The 24,065-nt window shown below is 44.3% G+C and overlaps 1 protein-coding gene across 2 annotated transcripts in view; it reads left to right on the top strand.

The window, feature by feature from the left end:
* Window positions 1-650: 650 nt before the first annotated feature.
* NR1H4 (nuclear receptor subfamily 1 group H member 4) overlaps window positions 651-24,065 on the top strand; it is a 442,692-nt gene continuing 419,277 nt past the window's right edge. Inside the window, exon 1 of one of the 2 annotated variants that reach the window (XM_086918025.1) lies at window positions 651-793. The gene's annotated coding sequence lies outside the window, so the exon portion shown is untranslated. Of the gene's footprint in view, window positions 794-1,299; window positions 1,342-24,065 lie in introns of those variants that run through there. The other variant, XM_086918023.1, reaches the window with a different exon arrangement.

Genomic DNA, 24,065 nt, shown 5'->3' with positions numbered 1-24,065 from the left:
ACCCTGGCACTTATTTTTTTTTTTTACAAATTAAGCACTGCCTGGAGGATATTATATGACCATTTTTGGGCATTCAGGAACCTTGCAGACTGGTTGCTGTGTGGCCAATAGGCTGGACCACAGAATGAAATAGTGAAGTGAACGCCTTGGCATCAATTAACTGAGCAACAAGATTAGAGTATATCTGGACTCTATGGCTAGATTAATCTTTTGATTGAGCTAATACATTTTCTCGAATGTACTGCAAAAATGCCATATTTAAATTATATGTATAGGTATTAAAAAGATTTTATGGGCAGAATGGAGGTGTGTAGTATTATCTGAAATATTATTCTCGGCTGGATTACACAACATGTCCAATAAAATGGTATTAAAGTTGACCAAATAGTTTGTGAATTTATTCCTATGGAGAACCTCTCTTTGCAGCCGTTTGTTTCATGCTACTCAGGACTTCTTGCTGTAAAACACCCCCGTTATTCAGTTAGCGATCTATGCATTCATTCTATCTGAAGTCTTCCAATATTTGGAAGACTTTTACTCCCGATATATGTTTCGACAGTTTCAAAGGGGGATCTGATTAATGATTAATGGACCGTCCACGTCTCTTGGTCAGTGAATCAATGGACATGGGCCAAAAACAGAACCTTATCACTGAACCTTTGTTAACACATGAAGAGCGACATGAAAGCGGCACACAAGAAGTTTTGGGGACAACCATCTTGCTGACAGTTGTTTTGAGCGAAAACAATTTCCAACTACTGCATCTAAAGAAAGACTGCAGAAGGATTACCTAGTAAGTAAAATATACACGTGTACGTTTAGAATACTGTTAACATTTAGCCATGTTAAGAGGTGTTCATGTAATCAAACACCTAAATAGAATTTTAAAAGTTGTAACATGCCCATCTTCTGAAAATGGTGCGCAGAAGACGATTAGTAACTATTGCTTGATTTTAACAACTGCCCTACCTTTACAACAAAAGAGAAAGCGTACCACGGTCGTAAATTGATTAATGTTTCTTAAAGAGTATACTTTAGTGAATGTGTACACCCATATACACAAGCACACACTCAAAACAACATATTACCTTCTAGTGCGCTGTAAAAGGTGTAATTCCGTTCTTTTTAAGGTTGGTAACTTGCTAAATTTAGATTTTGAGGCGATTTTAGAAGAACCGCGGCATTGTTAATCTCTGAGTGATTAATCACTAACCGAAAGGTACCGGCTTCTGTGTATTTAACTGTGCTTAGTTAGTCCAGAGTGTCACAATGCATTGCCAAGTTGATGAAAATGGCTGCTTTTCAAGTGGTGAGATGAAACCGGACTACACAAGATTTCAGGTCAGTATTTTTTTTTATATATGGAGAGAAAAAAAATGTCAATTTGTGTAGTTGTAAGCGTGACTTCAAATTAAAAATTCATCTAAGTTATATAAAGTAGAAAAGAATTAAAGAAAAAAATAGTTTTGAAACGGTTTCTACATACATGTCTCATCAAAATAAAGATATTCATAATGGGTTAATAATATATTTATTCTTATGTTCATTAATATTTACCTGGCACATTTTTCAGCCTGAAGCAACAATTCGGATTGCCCTGAAGAGTGTGTAGGTTTTTACCGGGTCTAGTGTACACCCTCTAGCCATAAACAGATCACTATTGCAATGGGGAGAACACCAAAGTGTGCGAATGTGCTCTGTTCTAGCTTGAAAATAGCACTGGTGATGGAGCACAGTGACAAACTTCGAATTTATATGAGGATACAATGTTATGAAGCACGTCCATGAAAAGCTGGGATAGGAGCACCTTGTCCAACAGAAGGGGTGCAGCGTACCAGAGCCTAAATATTGTTCAAAATGCAACAGAAGCACACATGACACAGAACCAACATGGAGGCACCTCATCTGGCATTTCACAAAAAGAGGATTCATCAACGTCTGCATGAACGGTGCAACAAGCCAGGAGTTGGGTCCCACTCCCTTTTAGGATCTCATAAGCTCAGAAATGTTTGATATCGCCCAGTTGGACTCGAATCTGATCAAGTACCGAAGTTCTCTTAAACCATCACAAATACCTAGACCTGTTGGGCTCTATATTGACTCTAAGCACCACAACCCAAGGCTAGTCAGTGTCATGAGTATGTTCCTGGCAAAGATTGTTGGCTTGCATTGCCAGAGAGCCAAATTCTGAAGGTCACCCATTACACCCTCAGGAGAAAGGGTGCAATGGGTAACCCCACTCAAAATAAATTTCATTAGTAGACTGTCTATTATTTGGCTGGTATAGGGCACCTGCCTAAAAGCCTTTTCAAACATTTTGGGCCTAATCTGAAACGGTGGTTTGGCCAGAAAAAATCCAGTCGACCCACTTCCAAATGTTACAAAATGGTGTGAGGACTGGAATCAACAATGGAGGCCAACAGGCCCTGACGGTGTAAGGTCTTACCGTTTATGTGTAGTTGTGGTAACTATTTCTACGTGCAAGACCTACATGATGTGCATCTTTTAGAATACTTGCCTTGCTTTAGGACGAATGAGACTGCCACTTCTCTCACGTCTACTTTGCATCTGCAACTTAACCTCTTTTGATGAAAGTGATAAGTTTAAATTGCCCGATAAAAAGGGAGTAAAATACTTGAAAGTAAAGCCATGCGGGCCTAGCGATTTGCTTGTTTTGGGTTATTTGTTGGTTTAATTACTTTATTCTCTTGTTTTGGTATCTTCAGAATCCTACTGTGGTCTCTCCATATGTTGCTTAGTTTTGAGGTGTTTATATAGCTTGCCTGTTCTCTTGTAATATCAGGATTGGTAGTTTTCATTCCTGGCACTTTTTGTCTCTGGAATCCATGGGTTACTTGTTTTTAGTTTCCCATGGAAATATTTTACATGCCCTATTTATAAAAGTATAATGTCTTTTGCTTAACGTAGGAAAATGCCTCTTTTTTCAGGATCACCACCAGTTTTTGGACTGATTCTGCTGTTCTTTTTTACTCTGTGAAATGGTGCCAGGGTCCTTGTCAGGAGTCCACTGCAAATTGAACCACACATTACCACTGCCAACGCTGTCACTGACAGTACTTGCACAACTACTAACCATCCCACTCCCACACTTATGACAATTCAGTCTGTTTGAGACTCCCAAAGCAATAAGAATTGCTTGAGTGGCAGGTATTAGTTGTTTTTAATTTATATTGAACTAATAAACAACTGTTGTTCTGCTCATCTTTATATTTCACAAACAGCGCTACCATGTGGCAGCTGTCATAAGTGCCAGTGTTGGCAATTAAGTGCCGGTGCTGAGCACCGGAAACCACAGGCTCAAACGAAGCACTAGGCCCCATTGCATATGGTCCGACCCTTAAACCGAAATTGACAATACTCCTAAATGGCATATTTACCTTACCTATAGCTCCCTAGTACTAAATATGCCCAAGCCTAAGTAAAATGTTACTAGTGGATTGCAGCACCCATTGTGCCACCTGTTATAGTTACAGTACAACCATGACGGCAGGCCTACAGCTGTAGCTTGTCTATGCAGTTTTAAAATTGTGAATTCAACCTGTGATCTAGGGTGACCAAACACTTTGGCAGGCCTAAACCCTCCTATTAAAAAATCGCGCCTAAGTAGGCATTAATGCCCATAAGGCAGGGTGCATGTTATTTAAAAGATGAAGAACATATAACTTTTTAATGTTAAGGCCTCAATTTATTTTCACTAAGGCAGGGTTAGTTGTTCCATAGGATGCACTGGGACACAATAGTAACATTAATAATGTTATCTCTGCCTAGGAATCAGCTTCAAAGTTTATTCTTGGACTTTTAAACATTTGTATTCAAGCCCAATTCACTGGCAAAGCCACATTTGTAAAAAATATTTAGCAAAAGGTACTTTTAGAAAGCCACCTCTTCCCTGCCTAAAGCCTCTGGAAGCCTATTTGCATGACTTTCCATCTCTCACTCAGGAGCTGATTAGGCCACTGGATGAGGTTTGAATTCGCTCCCACAGCTGAGACAAAGGTGGAGGTTTTCTGTTTCTGTGACAGGATGACCATCTGGGCTATGCCTAAAAACTTAAAAAACTTCAAAGAGGCCTGCCTTGTCACAGGCAGATGTAGCTAACACCTGACACTGTGCCCTCCTTTGTCACTATGGTCATCCAGGCACAATTGTCTGTTGGAAAGGAGCTGCCTCCAAAACCAACTGTGAGTGAACACAGAGGAGGGTTTGCTCATTTCCCTGGCCACAACTCTAGGGTGGGCACAGGCACTCTGTACAGTGGAAGAAAGGTTCTGCCATGTTGGATGTAGGTAGCTAGGGGCACTGTGGGATTGTTGCAGCAGGGCACACAGGAACTGCTGCAAAAGTGGGTAGGGTTACCCTTGGAACTTTTATTCCTTCAGGGTAGGGGGCGGGGGGCAGGAATGACCCCCACCTACTGGCTGCTGCTAAACTGAGGAGAGATTTGAAAACGTTATTGTGCTGCCCTAAGTGGGATGGCTATGCCCATATGTGGGTCCTGTGCATATTGTGTCACAGCAACCAAGCTATACCCAGCTGCTCAGCCCATAACAAGGGAGAAACTGGTCCTTGGTTGTGTTCCAATTCAGGAAGGACCTGGCTTGGCAGTTCAGGCTGGACATTTTTTAAATCAATTATTCTCAGTTTTTTATAAATTGGAGTAGGATTTATATTGATTTGAGTTTTTAAATGTTTTGTACTGCTAAATGCGTAACACATTTTCTTAATTTAAGCCTGTCTGTTCTGTGCTACAGCTATATATATAGCTGCCCGGGGTTGAGCTTGTGCCTAAATTACTGAAACTTTTACTGGACATAACAAGAATAGTGACATTACTGCTTGTTGTGGACTACGATCTACCCCATCTAATGATCCACTTTCTCACACATAGGCTCAGCAATGCATATTTGTCTTTATCAGAAAACAAGAACTTTTAGTTAAACCCGAAAAATGACCATTCAATGGCTAGTACTATGGGAACAATTTCCCTGTCCTCCTTTAAACAATTAACCCTTCTTATAACGGTTTAGTACAATAATCTTTTCTTTATTTCTTTAAAGATTAATTCTTTGATTGGTCTTTGCATGATAGCCTGAAAGGCATTCCCGATTACCAATTCTGAGAGGTTACTAGGTAGTTTAGCCTTAAAACATTCCTTCATGTATAATTTTATTTCGATTGTAGCTTAGGAGGGAACCAAGAAGACTGCATAGGCAAGAGGCCCTGGCCTAGCTCACCCCCGCCACCAACTTCCATTAGAATCCTAGGTTCTTCAGACTCAGCCTAACAGTGTTGGAGACTGGGGAATTCCAGTCAGAACAGAAGAGGAAAAAAAGAGACAAAGCTTTAGCGGAGGGATATTGGTCCTGTGAGAGGCAGTACTACCCCTGACGTTACTGGACTAGGAGGCAGCTGATCTAGAGGATGCAGAGGAAAACAGCAGGAGGACCACTCTAGGCATGGAATACATAGTGGTGGTCTGGAAATGAATCCGATAGATTGAGGTGCTAGCCACCAAACGCCTGAAATTGGGTAGTGTTTCCCTATGAAGGGCACTTGCAGTATGGCATTTTCCATACAGAATAGCTGCAGTATTCAGTCATGGGGTTAGCTAGCATCCAGGGAAACCTAACAACCCTAGGTTTTTCTGATAACTAGGGGCCCAGAGAAATCCAGGGCAGAGTGGCTTGCATGGATTCCAGCAAGCTTTTTTGCTCAGAATGCCCTTTTAATGTCAAAACTATGCCTAACAAAATACAATTTCCTTTGAAGAATGCTGCAGTATTCAGACTAATGTTTGGCCATCACCCAGGGAATGCTACCAACCCTTGGTATTTCAGAAAAAAGACCAGTGGAATCCAAAGTGTAGCCTTGAGAAGACTACCTTAACACTATATTGACTTCACATGTTCCCAGATTGACCAATTTCTACCAATACAATGAGCCCATGTAAGAAATTAGGTTACTGGTTGGGGAAGGAGGGTGAACCCCAACTCAAGCAGGAACGACAATCCTTGTCAGGGTGAAGTCACAAGCAAAACTACAATAACCTGTGCTAAACCCTTGGGTTGATTGGCACAGAGCAGTCAGGCTTAAATCAGAGGCAATGTGTAAAATATGTGTGCAACACATCAAACAGTAACACAGTGAAAACAATAAATGGATCCCATACCAGTTTAGAAACACAGATTATTTTTTTTATAAATCACACAATATCAAAATGACAAACATTCAATCAGGAGAACCGAAGATATGACACTTTAAAGATTTCAGAAAAAATAGCGCCCCTTACCACAAAGTGCCAACTTTGGATATCTGGTCACTTCGGCCAAAGTTAGAAGTTGAGGCCGACCACAATGGAGTGGGAGCCAGCTACAGGGACCCAGTTAGTCCTGCTTAACAGAGTATCTTAGATTCTGGTTGTGGAGCATTGCGAGGTCCCGCACTGAGGATATGTCAGTTCTGAGGAGCTGTGTTGTGAAGTCCTGCATGGTCGTAGAGGATTCTGTCGAGGAGGGCCTGCAATGCGAAGTCCGGTGTTAGGGATGTGTCGCACAGTCAGTTCCAAAGAGCTGTGAGGCTGCGATATGAGAACCTGCATCATCATTGAGTCTGCTGTCGGCAAGAAATGTTGCAATGTAAAGGCTTGCATCAGGAAAGCTATACACAGGCATCGGCTATGACGCGGGCTGCGAGGCTGCTACGGAGTCCTTAGCTTTGGGTGAACCCTCGCAGCTGAGGCGATGTAGGGGTTCTGCTCTGGTTTGCACTTTGCGCCACACAGCAGAGGAGATACATTGGTTCTGTTGGGTCTATAGATGAACTGGCAGAGGACCTTCAGACCCATTTCCAAGGGTCCAGGACTAGGGTAGCACCACTTGCCAAGGTAAGACTCACAGATGGTAGATACCAGGTGCTAGTTTCAAGGTTGTTTGAGCCTTCTGTCCCTGAGGGTGTAGTCAGGAGGCCAGCCAACTAGCCCTTGGAGTCAATTTGGGGTCCTGGGTTCAACAGGTGTAGGTCCTGTCCTTCTTATCCAGATAAGAGGGCAGGAGGCAGCAGATCAGCACAACAGGGCACACACTCCTTCGGAGCTGGAGTCCAGCAGAGGGATAGTCCTTCCAGCAGCACAGCAGCCCTTCTTCCTGGAAGATTATCCACAGGTCTAGATGTGTACTGGAGACATAGTGTCTGAGGTCCAATATTCATACCCTATTCTACCAAGTGGGGGAAGCTTCTAGACGTTTTCCTTTGAAGTCCCCAGGCATCCTGCCTACCTTTTCCTGGTTTCAGACTAATTACAGGGAGGTATGCAGCCCTTTGTGAGGAGGCAGGACACAGTCTATTCAAGCTTAAGTAGTGTAAGTAGGGCTGTGCCCTACTCCGCCCTACTTTCCTGCCGGTAATGGCCCATCCAGGCACACCTAAGCTCGCTATTATGTGTAGCTGTTTAGGAGGAATACACAAAGTCCAACTGTCAGTTACACCCTGTCATGTGACTTAGGCACAGGCTACAGGCACTAAATGGCTAGGGCAGGAAGATGCCAACTTTCTAAAAGTAGCATTTTGATAATTGTAATTTAAAATCCAACTTTACCATAAGAGAGGATTTGTCATTACTATTCCAAAGATGCCAAACATGAACTGGTCACCTGCTTCATTTGGAAATCACAGCTTATTACGTGTAATAAGGTTACTCCAATTGTATCCAATGGCAGAGGCAGGCCTTGCAGTAGTGTACAACGAATACAACAGCTTTTTTACTACCAGAACATGTACAACTTAAAATATCATGTACTATTTTTTAAATTCATTTTACCCTGCCGTCTGGTCTGTCCTGGGCCTAACCTAGGGGTGGCTTATATGTATTAAAAGGAACAATTTGGGCCTGGCAAAAGGTTTATTTTGTGAGGTTGAATGCAGTTTAGAACTGCACACACGGGATGCAATGGCAGGCCTGAGACACATTTTGTTTTAAAACTTCTTTTTATTGAGTTGATTCATGAGACATAAAGCAAGTAACAAAGAGTGAGGCACACCGGTCCCCCCAACCATCATCACAGTCGGTGCAGCCATGTATCGGCGATCAATGGATTAGCTCTTTCCCAACTCTGCTGCTATCGAGTAGCTTCCTACAGTCGAGTCTCCATCCCTATGTCCACCTCCCTTCCTGGGGCCCCTCCACTTTAGGCCTATTTCAGCACTGCATGTCCCCTGCTGCCCCATGTGGTCCCCAAACTTTCTCAATCTTCCACAGGCAGCCCCTAGCATGGTAGACCAGTTTTTGAGCCCTCATGCAACAGTCCAGCACCCTTTCCCAGGTGTGGACTAATTGGGTACCGTGCTATTGCCACATTGTGATTACGTCTCCTCTGGCCACATTACAAAATAGGAGTGTGTAATGGTCCAATGCTTGTTCCCCCCAGATGCTCAGAGTAATCACCTGTGGGGTGAGTTCAAAGATGACCTCCAAGACTGCTGGCAGCCTGTTGCCTATTTTTCTCCTGTAGTTCTGGATCTTGGGGCATCCACCCCCAGAGTGTGTGGACCAGGGTGCCCACTGTCTGCACCCCCTTTAGCAAAGATCTTAGTCAACCCGTCCCATGCGGAACAGCCTGGCTCTGGTGCAGTATGCTCTATAGAATATCTTTAGTTGGATTACCCTAAAGCCTGCACTGATGGCCACTTCCCGTGGATATCAGCAAGCCGTCTCCTAGTCCTTGTCTTCTACCCTGCTCAGGTCTTGCTCCCATTTGCCCCAGAGTTTGTCCAGAGGAGGCTGGCTTTTGAACCGAGACATGGCATGACTGGCCAAGTAAGCCCCTGGTAGTCTGTACTTGAGGGGCTTTTCATCAGGGGCCTCCTGTATCAACTCCCAGTGGGGTCGTAGGAGGTAGCGCAATTGCTGATATCTGAGATATTGGCCACCATCAACTCATATTGCTCCTGTAGTTCGGAGAATGGGATAATTTCCATTCCTCTCCAAATGTCCCCCACCTTAGAAATGCTCAGCTGATCCCATTTTTTGCAGCCCTCCATTGTGAACAGACCCTGTAGCAGGTCGGAGTCTCACAACAGGATCTCCATTGTCAATTTCATCTACAAACCCAAGGTCTGAGTCGTCTTATTCCAAGTCTTGACCACCACCACTGTTGCAGTCGGGAGGGCTGTCATTCCCCGATTTCCGTAGAGCCTGCTCATGTACCCCTTGGGTCCATTGTCCATCTGCCTGTCATTACAGAAGGCGCCTGCTGTGAGGAAAAGGCTCAGTCAGTGACCACCTGTAGTTGTGTCCCCCAGTATTATAATTTCAAGTTTCAGAGGGCAATGCCCCCCTCCAGGGGTTTTCTCATGAGGGTGGTAATGGCAATATATGGTGGCACGTCCTCCCACAACAAGGTGTGTGTTTCAATGGCCACCACCTAAAAGAAGCTATTAGGGACCTCAAACAGGGTATACAGCAACTAGGCCGCTCTGCCCATCAAGGAGATTGGGAGCTTGCCTCAGCAAGCCACATCAGATCTGTGCGAGTCCAGAACTGTGTCCAGGTCTCCCCGGAAGACCTGGTCCGGATCCCTTATTATAAAGATTCCCAGATATGGTTCCCACCTTGGGGCATAGTTCCAACCCTGTTTTGTGCTGCCCTCCATCAATGGAAATATGATTTATTTGAGTCACTTGATGCAAATCCCCAAGTAGGAGCCAAACACTCCCAATCTGCAGTTCCCTGCTGAATGAATAGTCTGAATCAGCCAGGAATAGAAGAATATTGTCTGTAAACAGAGATACTACATTCTCCCATTCCCCATCCCAGTGTAGCACCCATATCAGGGGATCCTTTCATAACTAGCAGGCCAGGGGCTCTATGGCCAGCGTGTAGGGAAAGGGGCACCCCTGCAGGGTGCCCCTGCCGAGTGGGAACTCTCCAGAGAAGACCTCATTTGCCTTGATCCTACCGAATGGGTAATTGCATAACAGTTGCACCCATGCCAGGAATTGTGGGCCTATCCCCAATTTGTGTAGCAGCGCCCACAATTAGGGCCACTCCACCAAATTGAAGCCCTTTTCTTCGTCTAACGCTAATAGAACAGTGTTGTATTCTCTGCACTTATGTTTTACTGTACCTCTTTAAGTCCTACATTCTATTTTCCCTGATGTCATCTCCCACTGTGTTCTGCTCAGTCAGTTAGCTCCCTGCTTTCTGATGGGAACACCAGTTATTCTCTGTGGTGCTTAATAAATACCCATTAAGCCTTTTATATGTCTCTCAACTTCATTTACAACACATGGCGACGAGGATGGTTCTATCACTAAAAGGGGGAAAGTACTTTTCTAAGTTGGACCTCCGCAGCGCCTATCACCAAATAAAATTACATCAAGACTCCAAGGCATTGACCGCGTTCATAACAACTGAGGGGATATACCAATTTACACGAATGCCTTTCGGACTTGCCTCTGCAGCTGGGGTATTTCAAAGAATGATGGGGGCTGTACTGAAGGGTGTGAACAACGTGGTGTATTTTCAAGACGATGTTCTGATATTTGGAGAGACTGTTGAAGAACACAATGTGATTTTGAAAACTGTTTTGGAGAGGATGGAACAAGCAGGATTGACTCTTAAGAAAGAGAAATGTAAATTTGCGGTGGAGGAGGTTGAATACCTTGGGTATACTCTGTCTGTTGACGGGGTAAAACCCAAGAGGGACTTATTGGACTCCATTAGGAATGCACCAGCTCCGTGTGACAAAGATCAGTTGAGGTCTTTTCTCGGCCTCATTGAATACTATGCTAAGTTTGTAAGAGATTTTGCAGAGAAAACCGAAAAGATCAAGGTGTTGTTGAGGAATGGATGCAAGTTCGTGTGAGGTGTGGAACAAGAGGAATGTTTTAAAAAAATCAAGGTTGAAATTTGTGAGGCAGGCATCTTAACACCGTTTGACACGAACCGTAAGTCAGTCTTGACAGTGGACGCGAGTGCTGTGGGGGTTGGTGCGGTTTTGGCTCAAGTGCACGAATCTGGACTCAAGACTGTAGCTTTTGCTTCAAGGACACTCACAACGGCTGAGAGGAACTACTCTATAATCGAGCGGGAAGCCCTAGCTGCAGCATGGGGTTGTGAGTATTATAGAATGTACTTGTGGGGGTTTAAATTTACGTTATTGACAGATCACAAACCCTTAGTCAAAATCCTTTCACCTGGTGGGGCTGGCAAGGGTTCTGCCAGGTTAGCTAGACTCGCTGCTAGGATCCAAGAGTATTTGTACACTGTTGAGTATATTCCGGGTTGGAGGAACTGCCAAGCGGATGGGCTCTCTAGACTTCCACTACCTTGGGAGATGGTGGACAAGTTAGGAGTGGAATCTCTCAATTCAGAGGGCTCTGTGGCTGCTGTGGATGAAGTGGTAGATATGTGTGCTGGGGCAATTAGTAGGAGTTTGTGGAATACCTCCATGGCTAAGGATGTGGTGTTGAGTGAGGTGAAAGACCTGATTGTGAAGGGTCCAAGGAGAGAGAGTTGCTTATCTCCTGCACTTCGTCCTTATTTGAAGGTTTTGGAACAATTGTCTGTCTTGGATAAAGATGGTTTCATGATTTTAATGGAAGATAAATTCATTCCTCCACAGGAGGTGAGGTTTACCCTATTTAAGTTAGCCCATGAGGGTCACCTAGGACAGTCCCTCACTAAGAGGAGAATCAGGGAGAATTTTTGGTGGCCCTGGAATGGAAAAATGTACTGACTGCATGGAAAGTGAGAAAAGGCTTAAGGTCGGTAGTCATACTGGTTGTGGCTCAATAGCAGACCCAGGGTGTCCATGGCACACCATATGTCTTGATTTCATTGGCCCGTTCTACCAGTTGAGTCAAGATATGAGATTTGGGTTGGTGGTAGTTGATGTTTCTTCCAAGTGGTTAGTGGTTAAATTCATGAAGGAGATCACTACGAACAGCACCATTGCTGTGTTGTGTGAAATCTTTAGAGAGGAAGGCTTTCCTACTAGGATTATTACTGATAATGGGACGCAACTTACCTCCCTGGAGATGGCCAATTTCTTAGGAAAGTGCGGTATTGCACACTCGAGGACCTCACTTTACAACCCCCAGGGAAACGGTATAGTCGAGAGGGCGAACCGGATGGTTAAAGGTGCCATTCAGATGGCGATTTCTTCTAGGATGGATGTGAGAGGTTTGGTTAATGACTTGGTTTGGGCCTACAGAACTACTGAAAATGGTGTGACTGGTATGATTCCGTTTTGTGTCATGAGGGGGCGTTCAGCTGGCACTAAGCTCGTTGCTGCATGGATGAAGGAGTTTCTGAACGCTGATGTTCCCGTTAGTCCTGATAATCCTGACGTTGTGTGTGAACCAGATGGAGAGTGTAAATTTGCAGTGAATGATTGGGTGAAAGTCAAACCTGGTCGAGTTGGCGTCGGTTTGACAAAGTTCAGGGGACCATTTAAGGTCAGGTCCGTTCATAAAAGATTTGTGACCCTATTTAACGGTGAGAGTTGGAATTTGAGGCGTGTAGCGCTGTATAAGAAGGCTGAGTGTGGGGGGAGTGTACCTCCTAATGAGATTGCTGTTAGCAGAACTCAGAGAGTGAGAAGACCTCCAGGTTATTTACGTGATTTTGTTCGCAAGTAAGGTCTCTCTCTGTAATGTAGAGCATGTACTTTATATTTTTGTTTTTTTTATAGGCTTTTGTTTGTTTTTTCTATATGAAGGGAAGAGGATATGTTGTATTCTCTGCACTTATGTTTTACTGTACCTCTTTAAGTCCTACATTCTATTTTCCCTGATGTCATCTCCCACTGTGTTCTGCTCAGTCAGTTAGCTCCCTGCTTTCTGATGGGAACACCAGTTATTCTCTGTGGTGCTTAATAAATACCCATTAACCCTTTTATATGTCTCTCAACTTCATTTACAACACAGCCAACTCCCTGACCCAGTCATGCCGTGTCTAACATTGAGCTAGTCTGCATAGGTTATGTTGTGTCACAATATAGGACATAAAACCCAATTGGTCTGGGGCCACCAATGTATCGACCACCTGCAGCTGGCAGGGCCCCCTCCCATCCATGCGTGCACTACACATCATATGCAGTGGGCCCACAATGCGGGATTTGACAGAACTAAAGGATTCATGCTGGCGGCAGTTGGGACCTGGGGACTTGCTGCTTTTTATCTGCCTCAAATGCATCAGTGATCTCTTGGTCCATGAGGTCTGTGTCCATTTATTTATTTATTTATTTATTTAATTTGTATGGCGCGTTATAACCTCAGGGGTCTCTAAGCGCTGTCTGTCCAAATTTACGTGAGAGATGTTACGTGATAAGATGTTACATTCACTTGAAATCGGCAATGCCGCTAAGATCTGCTCCATGCTTGTTTGTACAACACAGTTTTTAGTTTTTTTCTGAAGGGAAGTAGATTACTTTCCTTCCTGAGGTCTGAATCCAAATTATTCCACAAAGCTGGAAGCACGTTGGAAAACGCGCGGCCCCCCACTGTGGTCAGCTTGAAGCGAGATTGGGACAAGAAAGTAGCGTCCGATGAACGCAAGGTCCTACCCGGTGTATAGGGGGATATTCGGGATTTCAGATATTTGGGTGCCTTGCCGTACAACGCCTTGTGAGCAATACACAATCCCTTGAATACGATTCGCTGACGTATTGGGAGCCAATGTAGCTCCTGCATCAAGGGAGAGGCATGGGCAGTCCTGGGTTTATTGAAAATAAGCCTAGCTGCATCATTCATGACACCCTGAAGCTTGTCCAGCAGCCGCTGAGGCAGGCCTAAGTATAGAGAGTTCCCGTAGTCCAGCCTAGCCAGAATTGTGGCTGAGACTACATGTCTCAGAGTGGAGAATGAAAGCAAAGCAGAGATCTTCCTAAGCTGTTTTAGAAGGCCTATACAGGTGCCCACAACCGTGGAAACCTGTTTTTCCATGGATAATTTGTTATCCACAAATAGGCCTAGGCTTTTGACTGCTGCTGCCGGTTTTGGTGGTGTACCCAACTCTCTAGGCCAGAATTTGTCGCTCCAGGGGTTGCCCGAGATGGAAATGGGCAAGACTTCCGTCTTGTCTGGATTGACCTTCAGAGAGTTCTCAGACATCCAGTTTACTGTGGTTTTTAGTATGTCCTGTAGCCTAGTGTATGCTCCTGGGCCATCATCCAGCCGGATGATGATCTGGGTGTCATCAGCATAGTTATACACTAGGCAGTCCATCTTGTTCAGGAGAGCAATTAGTGGCTGCAGGTAGATGTTAAAAAGTAGGGGTGACAACGCAGAGCCCTGTGGGACGCCGCAGGTGATAGGCGCGGGGGTGGAGAGTAAATCGCCCAACTGCACTCGTTGTGTCCTACCCTGCAGGAAAGAAGCGAGCCATGCATGTGCTGTGCCTATAACACCAAAGGCACTCAACCGCGACAGAAGCTGTTTATGACACACGGTGTCAAACGCCGCGGAGAGGTCCAATAGTATCAAGGCACTTGGTGTTTTTACATCAGCCCGGGTTCTCAGCTCATCTAGGATAGACAACATAACAAGTTCCGTGCTATGATTAGCGCGGAACCCTGCCTGATTGGTTTCCAGCAGGTTGTTACTCTCCAGGTGGGCCGAGAGAAGGGTTAACACATGTTGCTCGATCACTTTGGCCAGAAAAGGCAACTGAGAGATGGGCCGGAAATTTTTCAGGCATTTAGTGTCTGCACCGGGTTTCTTCAGTAAGGGGATCAGTCGAGCCTCTTTGAAGGCTAGGGGGATCTGTCCTGTGCGAAGAGAGGTGTTCAGTAAGTGCAGGACCTCTTCCTCAATCCCTGGCATTGCCATCTTAAATATGTCAGGAGGGCAGGGGTCCACCAAGGAACCCGATTTGACTCGGCCTACTGTGTTGAGTAATTCTAGTTTAGACATGGGGACGAACTCAACTAAAGGTGGGATGTTTAATGGGGTGATAGGGTCTAATGGGCAGGGGCAATCGAGGGGTACCATTTCCTCAGTTTCGTGTAGGATGTCAGATATCTTCTTTACAAAGAAGTCCTGAAACCTCTGGCAGTCCTCCTGAGTAAACTCGGGACTTTGCTCTTTGTTGACCCTGAGCTCTGCCAAAACCCGAAAGATTTCTTTTTGTGGATTTTTTGCAGCCACTATCCTCTCCTCGAAAAAAATGGCCTTTCTAGATTGTATGGCTAATTTATACTGAGCCAAGGATGAGACATATTCTTGTTTGGAGATGGCGTCATATTTTTTACGCCAAGCCCGTTCTTTCTTTCTCACCCCGCGCTTCATCTCCCTTAGGGAGTCGTTGTACCAAGGTGCCCCAACTCCTCTTGCCACCTTCTTTGTCCTGCGAAGAGGTGCAACCACATCAATGGCACTCCTCAATTTGTGCTGGAGGTGATCACATAGAGCATTAACGTTGTCCATGGAGTAGCTCGCTTCTTTCAGAAGTTTAGATGTCCATAATGAATTTCTCTAGGGCAAGCGTGCCTATCCAGGGCTCGCTTTAGCGCTGGTGGCACCCGGTGTGACAATCACTTTTGGCGCCCTCATATCCCATGACTCCCCTCCTCAGATTCTCTCATTACCACCTGCAAAAGTGTCCCTCATCTCACCTATCATAGTATATTGCTAAGCACAGCACCCCCCTTAGGTCACAGCACCCAGTGCGCCGCACCAGTCGCACTGCCCTAAAGCTGGCCCTGTGTCTATCTCACTCTCTGCCCAGTACAGGCTGGCCAGGTGTAAAGCCAAGGCCTGTGCCACCTCCACGGGGTCTCTGCCATCTTCCCAGCTCCTGTATCTATCAGGGATTTCCATATCTATCCCTCCATTTTCTTGGCCAACCACACTAATAATTTATCTGCCTTGTCTCGCTCTGAATTGTGCCCTGACCTCCGGCTCCACCAGACATCTCAGGTCATCCCTTATCCCCTCAATCGTGGATGCCAAACTTAGGGTGGGGGCTTTGACATATTCTGTGTCCTGCTGGAGCAGCTTTGCGTCCAGCTCCTTGTCTTCCCTCTCTCTCTTCTTCTGTTACCTGGACACGTGGACAATTAGTTGCTGTTGTATTACTGCCTTGTATGATTCCCAGTAACGTTATCCCCGGTTCCACCGTGCCCTTACTTTCCTTAGAATAGAGGTCAGTGGATATCTGGATCAGCTTTCCTGGGCCCCATCCGAGAGCTCCCATGGGTCTAGCTTCAGGCCCCCTTTGTCCCTGTGGTATCAGTGGTCAGTTGCATTGTCAGTGGTGAATGATCTGAGATGCCTCGAAGTAGGATTGTTGTGAGTAAATCTATGTGATTGGTGGTGAAGCATCAGGACGTGGTCAAGTTTGGACATGGTCCGCATCTGGTTTGCAGCATATAAGTATTATCTAGTCCCAGGGTGCTCCTCCCTTCAGTGGTCTGTCATCCCCAGGGAGTATAAGGAGGACAGCCGTGTGTTTGGCCTGGGTCTATCCACAGACCCCAATGCCCTGTCCAGGCCTACATACAGGGTCACGTTCAAGTCCCTGGCCTATCAGGAGAAGCCCCACTTGTGTCTCTGCTATCCACCTCCCCATTTTGCTCAGTCACTCAGCTTGCAGCTCCGGGGGAAAGCACCAGGAGACAAGCAGCAGGCTTTCCCCATTCCAGCATCAGCCCACCACTGCCTGGCACCCTATGGCATCCACCCATTTCCGGGTCACCTGGAGAGAGAGGGTTTTCTGGACCAGTCTGCCCACTTGCCAGGACCTCTCAGAGAAACCTGCTTGGACAAACAGAGTATATTTGCAATGGTTTAGTACTCTGCATGTATTGCCTGCCAGGTGTGTTTCTTGCTGTAGGATGATGTCAAGGTTGTGGTGCCCCAGGTACTTCCACATGACTCCCCGCTTGAGTTTACTAACAAGGTATTCATATTCCACAACAACATCTTAAGTGTTAGCCCCGGGTTAGTGGACTGTGCTAAATGCTTCACCATGGATGCATGGTACTGTGGGATGGTGTTGAATGTGAGTTGTTCCCAAGTTTTTCCCTCCCGAAAACCCCATCCCAGTTCCCTTGTGCTGCAGGTCTATAACTACCTGCCATCCCAAGGTGTCTGCCACCCCAATATAACAAACTGAAACATCATATACCACAGCTGTGGAGTTCTGTTCAAGTAGCAGGGAAGGCTTAGCCCCATGCCCACGTTGTGCCCTGGCCAGTTGCGGTGGGTCTTTGATAGTGTTCATCCCTGTGTGTCTTTCAGTCCGGGCTTCTGTGGCACTGTTAAGTGAAGCACCGGAGACTTGTGGTGATTCAATCGCAGGTTTATTTGTTGTTAAGAATTAAAGTCCAATACACCCACAACCAGAGCCGTCCAGTCGTGAAAAAGCCAACGTCCAGAATGACGTTCGGGGAATGTTCACGACTGAAGGGCGGCATTCCAGAACACAAACATAGAACTAGACTCGCAGTTGCAACCACAAGACTCTTGGCATTTATAAAAGATACAGAAAGGAAATGTGAAATTATGAATATATAACATCTTCCGCCCTTGAAAGGGTAACAAAGAAAACAGACATTTCCGAATACAAATCTACTCCAAAACATAGTCTCTCAATCTACAAGACAACTGTTTTAAACGAAAAGCTCTTTTGGTTGCCACTTCAGGAGACTCCTCCACAACTGTATCTGATGGTAATGACAAATTGTCAGAGACAACAAACTGTGAAGATAAAGATGTTCCAGGATTCTCTTCCGAAGGTAATGACAAATGGTCAGAGACCACAGGTTGTGAAACTGTGGAAGTTTCGAAGACAGAATTAAAAGAAGGAGGTTGCTCATAAGTTAAATCAAACCAATCACAGTGCTCTGACTCTTTTAACAAGAACCCGCTTGTTCCACCATCCCTTGTCATCAAGAAGAGCTGAAGCTTTATTGACTTGTGTAACCAAATTTGGAGAAGAGAATTTAGATTTCCCTTTCAAAACTCTTTTGGGATTTTTAATGAGCACCATATCCCCTTTTTGCAAGGGCTGATCAAAGGAATGTTTGCCTTTGTCAAAACGTAATTTCATGGAATGTTGTTTAGCCTTCACATGTTCTTGAATGGAGTAAGAGTTATCAGACAAATTACAATCCTTATGTAACCAACTAGGATTGAGAAATGAATGAACTTTCCTTTTCCTAAGTAAAGTAAATGGTGCAACACCAGTTGTAGAGTGTGGAGAGGTATTGTATGCCCACACTTTGTCATGAACAAAAGGCAAAGGATCTAGCCTAGAGGAAATCACAGTTTGTATACCCTCCTTGATTATACGATTACACCTCTCAACCAAACCATTAGAGGAGGGTGAATACAAAGCAACTGTGTAATGAGAAATATCATGACTTTTAAGATAAGAGCACATTTTTTGGGAAACAAAATGAGTACCGTTGTCGGTAACAATGGTTTTTGGAAAACCTTCAACATCAAACACAGATTATGAAAATTTTACAGCATTTTCAGTTGATGCCGAATTGCAAAAAGAGTAATACAACCATTTGGTATAGTAATCAACTAAAAGAATCAGATACTTGTTTTCAATTAGTAAAACATCATATGGACCGGAAAAATCCAAACCCACTTTGTCCCATGGACCTGCCGGAAGAGGAACAGGACATAAAGGAGTGGAAAGTGTTTTCCAATGTTTGTCAGAGAGTATACATTCGGTACAATTATCAATCATTATCCTAATGTGAGAATCCATGGAAGGCCACCAGTAAAATTGTTTGATGCGTTGACAAGTATTTACAATAACAAGGTGTCCTTGATGAGCAGAACGAATGATATGATCTCGTACTGACTGAGGTGGAACAAATAAATCATTACGCATAACCATGTCATTAACTAAAGAAAGTTCCTCAGACACATTTGCGAAACCTTTTAAATCAGAAGACAGGGTTTTGCGCTCAGGCCATTTGTTAACAATAAATTCTTTGACCTTAGAGAGTGTAACATCACTTTTATAGGCTGAATTCCATTGAACCTCAGAAATGGGTTGACATTCGGCAATTGCATCAATTGTAGCAACAACACACTCAATGTCATCATCAACAACAGAATTATCAACTAAAGGCATTCTTGAGAGACAATCTGCCCTGAAAGTCTTGCCCCCGGAGATATGCTTAATGACGAAGTGAAATTCGTGAAGTTTTGAAAGAAGACGAACAAGTCTAGCAGAAGCCCTATTGGAAGTACTGTTGGAAAGCATGTGCATAAGGGGCTTGTGATCCGTGTAAATCTCAAACTCACGACCACAAATGTAAGATTTGAATTTTTGTATAGCCCAAACACAAGCTAAGGCTTCTCTTTCGATTGTACTGTATCTAGTTTCGGCAGAAAGAAGTGTTCTGGATGCAAAGGCAACTGTTTGTTCTTTGCCTTCAACCCATTGTCCCAAAACGGCACCCAAACCAGTAAGACTGGCATCAACGGTGATAAAACACTTCGAACCATCCGAAAAAGGATGCAAAGCTCGTGAATCCTCAATAATCTTTTTAACTTGCTCAGAAACTTTTGGCAAGTCTTCTGACCAGGAAAACTTCACTCCCTTTCTTAAGAGCGCTCTCAACGGCTCAACAATCTGTGCATAGCCATGCACAAACCTTGCATAATATTCTGATAAACCCAGAAATGAGCGAAGGGCATCTCTATCTTTAGGAGGTATGGCATCTCTGATTGCTTTTATTAAAGAGAACTTGGGTTTAATGCCATTGGGAGAGAGTGAATGGCCCAAGTAATCCAATTCTTGAACCCCAAACTTACATTTATCATGCCTGACAGTCAAACCAGCTTTTTCTAACACCTGTAAAACTGTGTTAAGAGTGTGATTATGTTGAACAATGTCGTTCCCATAAATCAAAATATCGTCCTGATATGCTTGCACCCCAGGAATATTTTGCAATAAGTTGTCCATCAGTTTTTGAAAAATGCTGGCTGCCGAAGCCAAACCAAAAGGAAGCCTAAGGTGCTTGAAAGTACCAAAGGGCGTAATAAAAGTTGTCAATTCTTGAGATTTAGGAGATAAAGGAATTTGGTGATAGGCAGACCTAAGGTCCAGGAGGGAGAAAAATTTAGCCCCGCCCAAATTAGCCAATAGGTCATGAATTTTAGGTAGCGGATGGCAATCCACGATTATATTATTATTCAGTGAGCGTAAATCAGCACACAATCTAACCTCCCCAGATTTTTTGCGAACTAAAACTATTGGAGAAACCCATTCGGATGAATCACAAGGTGCAATGATTCCTTCATCGCATACATTTTTCAAAACCTTTTTAAGTTCATCCCTTGCACTCAATGGAAGAGAACGAACCTTGTGAATAACAGGTTGAGCATTGGGTTTAAGTCGAATTTTATGCTTAAAACCTAGAACTGTACCAACCTTATCCTTAAATAAGTTTGGAAAAGAACTGAATAAGTTATCCATTTTGAGATTAGGAAAAGACAGATCTGAAACATTAAAGTTCCCAGAATCATGACTGGTGTAGTAATCATGAGGAATATCACCTAAAGCAATAGGTTGATCTGAACCGGGTCTGAGAATCAAACCCATTCTGGCTTGATCAAACCAACCCAAAATATCTCTGCCCTTAAGAGCGACATAAACTTTCGTGAAGGTGTATCTACCAAGACATGCAATGTCTGAATAAAAGAAACCTAGCATGTCGATATCCTTCTCACCAAAAGCTTTAGGATTGATGTCAGATTTGCAAAGAACAACTTTTTTACCCCAATTGGCATAAAATGTGAGGTCTGATAAAATGGTGATAGGTGAACCAGAATCAGCTTTGTCTTTAATTGGCACTGTACCAGCCACTAACTCACACCAAGGACCCTTAATGCTAGAAAATTCAACAGAATCACATTTAATAGACAACATGACATCATTAAGTCTGGTTGAGCAAGATTCTAAATTTTCCTGAAATTCAATATTATTGACTCTAGTAAATTTTTTGCGACCCCTGCTCACAGATGGAAAATGTCCAATTTTTTTGCATGAAGAATTTTTTTTTCCAGATGCAGGACAAGTAGGCGAATTACCAAGATGATTTCTTGAACCGCATCTGTAGCAAATGACGGGTTTCTTATTCTGTTGCCTTGAAAAATTGTTAACAAGGTCAATGGAGCCAAAAGTTGAAGCTTGATCAACCATATGAATACAAGGTTGAGAAATGCTTTCTTGCAAAATTTTAGAGGAATTAGTTGCTCGTTCAATCCCTTTTCCGATATCAATTGTTTCAGACAAGGAGGGATTTTTACAACTCAACAAACGTTCCTGAATTTTTTTAGAAAAACAAGCAAAAATGAACTGGTCTCTGATAGAAGCATCTATACTTGCGCCAAAATCGCAGGTAGAGGCCAGAATTCTGAGTTTAGCAATATAGTCTTCTACACTGTCATCTATACTTTGTTTACGTTTGAAAAAATTATGACGTTCCAAAACAATACTGGGCTCATCGTCATATTGTTTATTGAGTCGAGCAATGGCTTCTTGATAAACGTTCCAATTGTCACCAGAATCAACAGAAGGAGAAGGAATATGAGGAAGATTCTCAAAAACTTGTTGAGCAGCAACTCCTAGACAACCATAAAGAATAGCAACCTTGCGAGGAGGGTCAAATTTAGTGGCGTCAATGGCTACCAAATAGTTCTCAAAACCTTTTAGCCAGTTGCGCCAAATGAGAGGAGGCTTGCCTGGAGTCTGCAAAAATGGAGCTGGCGTTTGAAACTGCTGAGAAGAAGCCATGGTGAAAAGGACTTTGTATCTAAGGTTGTAACTCTGAGAGTGAGTTGTAATAAAAATAAGAAGAAAAGTATTAAAAACAGTATTTGCGCATTGAAGAACAATTAAACAGTGACAGGCAAGTGAAAAATTAAAGCGTGCCTATCGCTGAAGAAAAGCTTTGAATATGTGAATGCTTTGCTGAGGTGTAGACAAACGTGGTAGACAATAAAGTGTGCCTATTGCTGAGAAGATAAACTTTGCATTTATAAATGCTTTGTTGTAACATAGAAGATCATGGTAGGCAGTGAAGCGTGCCTATCGCTGAAGATAAACTGTGCATTTATAAATGCTTTGTTGTAATGTAGAAGATCGTGGTAGACAGTAAAGCGTGCCTATCGCTGAAGAGAAGCTTTGCATTTATAAATGCTTTGCTGTAGTGTAAATAAACATGGTAGGCAGTAACGCATGCCTATCGCTGTAGAGAAGCTTTGCATTTATAAATGCTTTGCTGCATTGTAAATAAACATGGTAGGCAGTAAAGCGTGCCTATCGCTGTAGAGTAGTATTGCTTTTATGAATGCTTTGCTATAATAGATGAACGTGGTAGGCACTAAAGCGCGCCTATCGCTGAATAAATGTGAACGAAGGCTTTAAAATGGCCGACCGACGCCGTTGTCAGGGTTACATTCAAGCGTAACTCTCGACAGGCAGTAGGCTTGAATTATTATGCTGTGACGTGATGCGCGTGATGTAGCGCGAGCAAGAGGCTGTTGAAATGAAAGCTTTCATGCGCGTGGGAAAGACAAACTGTCACAAGATCCGCTCACATTGCCCATCATAACTCCACAAATACGACCTGACAGCGAAGTCGAAGGTGGAGAGTTGAGCCGAAGACAGGACAAGTGAGGAAGGAAAATGGCAGTGTCTCGGTGAGTCTGGCCGATTTTCGAAGAGCTTGTCTTCCTGGCGGTGGGTGCAGGAAAGTTCCCGATCGTCACCAAAATGTTAAGTGAAGCACCGGAGACTTGTGGTGATTCAATCGCAGGTTTATTTGTTGTTAAGAATTAAAGTCCAATACACCCACAACCAGAGCCATCCAGTCGTGAAGAGGCCAACGTCCAGAATGACGCTCGGGGAATCTTCACGACTGAAGGGCGGCATTCCAGAACACAAACATAGAACTAGTCTCGCAGTTGCAACCACGAGACTCTTGGCATTTATAAAAGATACAGAAAGGAAATGTGAAATTATGAATATATAACAGGCCCTGACAGGTGCCAGTCCCTTTAGATGATAGTGATAGCGGTCATCAGGGAGACAACAGGCAAAGCTGTGTCTTGTCTTCCCCATCCTCCCAGGGATCTTTGAAGTCGCTGAACCTCTTTTCCGAGTCCTACGAGAAAGTGCTATTGTTGAATATCGGTGACCACTTAGGCTCTTTCTGTCTCTGCCTGTGCCTTACTCGGGCTGCCTGTGGACACCTGCATGATCTACATCTTGACCTTTGGTTTTGCCACTGCACCAGTTGGTTGCCACCCTTAGCACTGGGGGCGAGAAGCCCTGTGACTCAAGCCAGTACCACTCCCCGGGATGGAGGTGAAGAAGTGTGACTCTCCCTTGGCCAATATTCGCAGCAGCACTGGGAAGAATAGTACATATTTCAGGTTGAGTGTCTTGAGGTGTCTCTTAATTTTCAGGAAGAAGTATTTTTTACGCTGTACTGCTTTGGTGTAGTCTGGGTATATGCTCACCACACTGCTGGCTATCTGCCATATGCAGTGGCCGCATTGCACCTGTGGAATATGGTGCCTGTCTTTAAAATTGAGCAAGAGAGTCACAATCGGCATTGGCGGTGCCCCAGGCACCGGCGGCCTGCCCAGCACCCTGTTTGCCTTTTCCACTGTAAATATAGCAGATTCTCCGCCCTCCCACACCTCTGTGTGGAGCCAATCTTCCTGGAATAGTTCCATGCTCGGATCTTCTGATTTCTCTGGGACATCCACCAGCCACTTTTAATGAGGGGGGTTGCCCCTCCCTGCCTTCCACCTTGTCCAGGAGTTGACTAATGGTCTTCTGAAGAGCCTTGATCCTCTACGCTTTCACCCACCTTGCCTGCCAGCATTTTGTGGTCTGCCCATAGGAGCCCCAGGTCCAGGGCGACATCATCAATTTTGAGCTCCAGGTGGTTTGTATGTCCCTAATAGCAGCCAGGACAGCTGTGGTGGCGGCTGCCAGACGCGATCCTGTTTTGGGGATTTTATGGTTGATTGAGTTTTTCCTCATTTTGGGGGATCCAATG

Source organism: Lissotriton vulgaris, chromosome 1_1 (assembly GCF_964263255.1).
Source record: "Lissotriton vulgaris chromosome 1_1, aLisVul1.2, whole genome shotgun sequence".
NCBI lineage: Eukaryota > Metazoa > Chordata > Amphibia > Caudata > Salamandridae > Lissotriton > Lissotriton vulgaris.
This window is presented reverse-complemented; position numbering and strand designations above follow the sequence as displayed.